The 5351-nt window shown below is 35.2% G+C and overlaps 1 long non-coding RNA gene across 2 annotated transcripts; it reads right to left on the bottom strand.

Moving 5' to 3' along the window:
* Nucleotides 1-421: 421 nt before the first annotated feature.
* LOC141626367 (uncharacterized) lies at nt 422-4657 on the bottom strand. Of its 2 annotated transcripts, none has more exons than XR_012535956.1 (7): nt 4494-4657; nt 3547-3614; nt 2922-3011; nt 2666-2732; nt 2140-2505; nt 1463-1529; nt 422-674 (listed from the first exon to the last, which is right to left on the bottom strand). It is a non-coding gene; the product is annotated as an uncharacterized LOC141626367 (long non-coding RNA). The 2 variants fall into 2 exon arrangements; XR_012535957.1 differs by having other exon boundaries at nt 2140-2273.
* Between the last annotated feature and the right edge of the window lie 694 nt (nt 4658-5351).

Below are 5351 nucleotides of genomic sequence, written 5' to 3'. Positions count from 1 at the left end.
CTCAAATTCTCAAATCAATTTCTTTTGATTTCCAAACGCGACGATTTGTCACAGAATTTTCAAAATTTCAATTTTAACTTCAAGTTATCTTGGTTAATTTTGATTTTCAAGCAAATGCTTTACGTGTTTTCAACACTAGTAGAAAAAAATTTATTTGCGGCTCCAAAAAATAGGCTATTTGAGGCGTTTTTGGTGTAGCAGCAAATAGAGGGGCCGCAAATAAGAAATTCATTTGCGGCGTTTAAAAAACGCAGCAAATAAATCCACATTTGAGGCGTTTTTTCCAAAAAAGCGCAGCAAATAGCATCTCTTATTTGAGGCGTTTTTTTAAAAAAAACGCAGCAAATAGCACTTATTTTAAAAAAAAAAAAATTTTTTTTTAAACACCTCAAATAACTTTAAAAAAATTAATAAAACAAAATCAATCAAACAAATGATTTAAATATAAATACTCTCTAATATATTTTACACAATAAAATCTTACATGATTTTAATAAATATTCTAACTTCATACAATAAATATAAACAAAACCCCTACAATACTCTTAATCTGTTTTTGGCTAATAAAGTTGGTGCTGTTTTTTCTGGCAAGGTATTGAGTTGGCTGATGTTGTGCCAATCTTCTTTTGCCTAATTCCATCACCTTGCCTAATTCCATCAGCTGAAACATTGATCTAGAATTATTGAGGACAAGATTTAGCATAATTGAGGACAAGATTTAGTTATAATCAGTAATCATAAATAGGATAAGCTCAAGTGCTCAACACTGAGACAAGAATTAGCACATCAGTAAAAATAGCTGACATCAAGAACACCATATAATGTCCACCCTGGCAGCACTAAAGAGAAAATACATCACGAAGAGACTAATTCAAGACTCAGAGATGTACATGAGCATGCTTAGTTTTCATTTGAATCATTTATTGCTGATATAGATAGTAAACTACTCGGTGCCAATACAGGTCCTGATATTCATCACAATTCACAGTACACACATTATTTGAGTACGCAGCCCTTGAGACTCCTACTTCATTCATCAGACACTCATCATATGTTGCCCCATAATAGTAAAAGGCCAATTAGTAATAACTAGAAAACGCTAAACCCACAAATAATGAGTGCGTGCCAAAAGAAAGAGAACTCCAGGAACTAATGTATTAGGATATAAAATCACATCAACACCAATGTGAGGCCTATATCTGCTTTAGTTGCTCCTTTCAACGAATGCACTATTGCAAAAACTACCTACTAGGCGAAGCATTTGGATATTAAGTTCACAGAGTCCCCAAACACCAACTGGCAGTTTAATTAGCAAAAAGTGACCTGATTTCATATGTACATGAAATTATGAACTATGAAGTAATGGGTAATGGGTGCACAGATAAAAGTTTGCTAATACTTCAAATAATACGGCCAAACATCAATTGGACAATAGTAAAATAACAAAAAACAAATAAATTACCTTGCAAATGCTAAAACGAAGTCAACTAACACCACTCTTCTCCCATATTTTTCTTGCTCTCTACCTCCTGCAAGTATTTAGTCAACACCACATCCGTCTAATTATAATATCTCCAGTGTATAACAAAACACACAGTAAGAATTGTCTCGTAAGATTAAAAGTATTGGGCTGAGAATCGTCAGGACATCATTACCAACAACCCTAATTATCAGTTCTAAACTCCACGCATATCTCCTTTAAACACTTTTTTACGTCAAATTGTGATGGAAGGAGTATAATTTATCATTGTAAGCTTTGTTGCTCAGACTCCTTTAGAAGTATCCGACACGGGTGTGTGTCCAAGTGTTGGACTCGGCCATTTTTATGAAAAATATGCATATTTTAGATTAATATGAGGTGTCGAAGTATCATACCCGTGTCCGAGTGTCGAGTGTCGGACACGGGTACGTGGGGGAATCAAAAGGATCAGAGTAACATAGATTGTACGACTTTGGTGGGTACTTGTAGACAAGAACTTCACAAATTTATCATGGTAATGAATCAATATTGAATATTAGTTCTGGCTTATCTAATTCTTATACATCACCACATTCAACAGTTTTATCAACAAGCATGGAAAGGTAAAAACTCAATATGTCTACATAATGTGGGCTTAACTAACTACTTGGAATCCTTACCAATCATATCCCATTGCATAAACCTTCTACAGTAATAATTTTATGGCCAGGTATGCCAACAGTGGAATAAGCTCCTCAACATAGCAACATCTGAAGATTGAGTCGCCCCGTTCCAAAGAAATCTCTCTGGCAGTCTGGCAAATTAACCCACATAACAATATCAGAATATTGACTCAAGTTATTAGAACATACTCAGAAACTCAAGTACACTACTCTTAGTATAAGATTTCAACTAAATCAAGAATCACTCTAAAATCTCTCATATCCCAGTATATGAAAGAATAAAAACAATAGGCTGACAGAATATATGTAGCCCCATCTCATACTAGTTGTCTACTCCCCATTATCATCTTTCAATGCAACAATCTGTCAAGAAGTAAACAACCATAAATACAAGAACAAAAGATCTAAACCTCACATACTACCAGCACAACTGAAATCTATTAACATAAGAAAAAAAACTAAAGTACTGATAAATCACCTTGGTGCATCAAGCGCAAGATAAGAATTAAAAAAGATGATATACCTACGATTTTTACAAGTACAGTCAACCTGCAGCTTGGATCTTGGCTTTCTTTACCTATTAACCGAATCTGCCACAACAAATGTAACTCATTACGAACATAAAAAAAATAACAAATTCAAGCATTACTCAGTCAAATGGCACTACACGAAAATTGAAAAGTCTGAGCAGCAAGTACAAGAGGAAATCAAGGAAGAGATAATGGGGGATAATTAGTGATAATGGAGGGACAGTATGCAATAAATGAGCAATTGTTTACCTTAATTAGGGCTATCCACTTAAAAATATTGCTCTCATCAGAAACAAGTTGAATATCCGAGTCATTACTCCATGGATGCCTGCAGTCAAACTGAAGTTGCAGTTGTAATTTTAAAGCGAATGTACATAAAACAAATATTTGAAGTTAATGTATGTGATATAGATGGATCCATCAGTAAATCTAAAGCTAGCATTGTCGACAAACTCTTTACAACTTTCATAAGAAATTTAGCAGTTAAAGTGTTCAAATAAAATTATTTTGCTAAATCCTAAAAATTAAAGCATTCAGAGCTTGGCTTAGCTCTACGTTTGACAAAATTGAAGTGACCTTATTTCCCTATTGACTAACACATGCCACTCAAGTTTACACTTTTAACTGAAGTTCATGTTAAGAGTTAAGGGCTCAGACAACACGTCACTTTCAAATAAACAATGTAACTAACCTCAATTTTTCAACTATTTTGGGAAAGTGACAGAGCTGGCAAATAAGACCAACTGCTAAACTACTATAAAGACTGTGCACCCAGATGATTTATCAAGGGACAAACCTAACTCGAGAATAAGTAAAAAAAATATCAAAAGCATACTAGAAAATGCATTACACAGTAATGTTTATGGGACCAAACCTGCGTATTCCTAAGAAGTGGCACAAAAACTTCAAACAAAGTTGAAGTGGGATAAGTAGACAACTGATCTGCATGATGAGAATAAGAGTAAGTATGAAGGTACATTATTTGTATATAATTACCATCTATGATATCAAAAATTTACATTTATACGGTTGTGGGTAGTGACCAACATAGAAAAGGTCAGTAAAGGAAATGGCACCCCTAGCTTAATAAGAATTGCAAAGTAGAGTATTGTACGATGGAAGAAATCAACAGTAGGTGTTGTACACAAGTCAGGCATAGATCTCATGCTATCTGTGATGGTCAGCACACACTACGCACAACCAAATCTAGGACTTTCTAGTAAAACAATGGGCCTAGTACACAGCTTACTCTACATAAGACAATTGACAAGTATAGAACATTCCATTTGGCAGTTACAAGCACCCTATGGAGAGGAGAAGAGAGACAGTGGAGGAGCAAAAGTGTACCATTAACACTATCAACTTTAGTGTTGATAGTATTTAGACCACTACAAAATCATTAATTAATTCCTTTCAATCGATTTTAAAAGGAGTAGATTTGATGAAAGACTTAATTCAAGCTGTAATTCATAGATTTTTCGAAATCTGGATACAACCCAAATAACATAATAGCACTAGAAAATCAAAGATGAAACTTTTTATCATCAATGCACAGAAAGTGTCACCCAGATATCAAAAACCCCCAATTTCAGTTACCCAGTTTATCAAATCAAATCTAATCATATAAAGATAAAAACATAAATCACAACAGCAATCAAACAACGGCGGAGAGTAGAGAAGAACAAGATCGGAGGATAATCAACTTATAAAACAAAATAAAACATAAAATGAATTAAATCAATCAACATGAATTAGAATTATTAGGATTTGAGTACAAAACCCTAGATCTAATTAAAAAAGATAGAGAATGAAGACAGAAACCTATGGAATGTTAGAGGATGAAAGGAAGGTGAATCACTGGCGGAGAGTAGAGAAGAAGAAGATCCAGAGGATAATAGAGGTCGGCCATGGTGACGAATCCGAGGAGTCTCCATGTTTTCATCTGAAGTTTACTAGGATGAGAGGAGTGGCTAGTGAGAGTTGAGGAAAAGTTATAATATGGAATAACGGCGAGGTATTTATATGCGAGATATCTATTTGAGGCGTTTATATGCCAAAACGCAGCAAATACATTATTTGAGGCGTTCAGACTAAAAAAACGCCGCAAATACTTTTATAATTTCATAAAAAAATTAACTTTCTATTTGTATTTGCTGCTAATTGGAAAAAACGCCTCAAATAAGTAGCCGCAAATCAATGTTTTTCTACTAGTGCAACCAATTGTTTCTACGTGTTTACGTTTTTTGCGTATGTGCTATCTGTTGCATGTTTTCTACAGCTAACGATGCAGGAACTGGTGAAAAGCAAAAGGAGAATCAACAGCCGACATCGCTCCTCCGAGACACAACACAAAAAAGCCAAAAATCACAAAACAAACCACAATCCAAAAACACATATATACAAACCGCCTTAAGCAAAATACAAACGTCTATCATACAGAAACTGGCCTAAGACAACGAACTGGGGGCTATCCGCCACCTACCGAACTAAGCACTCCCTACCCTTCCGATCAGAAAAGAAATGGAGCAACATGAGGAACAAGGGAGCAACGGCGAAAGCAGAGGTGGTTACCATGACGGTAACACCTCGTTCCTGCTCCACGACAAAAAGAAAAATCGTGCCTGGCAGATTTTGGACGACGCGATGATCGAGGCTCATAGCTCAGCACGTTACCCCAAC

This window comes from Silene latifolia, chromosome Y (assembly GCF_048544455.1).
Source record: "Silene latifolia isolate original U9 population chromosome Y, ASM4854445v1, whole genome shotgun sequence".
Taxonomy (NCBI): Eukaryota; Viridiplantae; Streptophyta; class Magnoliopsida; order Caryophyllales; family Caryophyllaceae; genus Silene; species Silene latifolia.
This window is presented reverse-complemented; position numbering and strand designations above follow the sequence as displayed.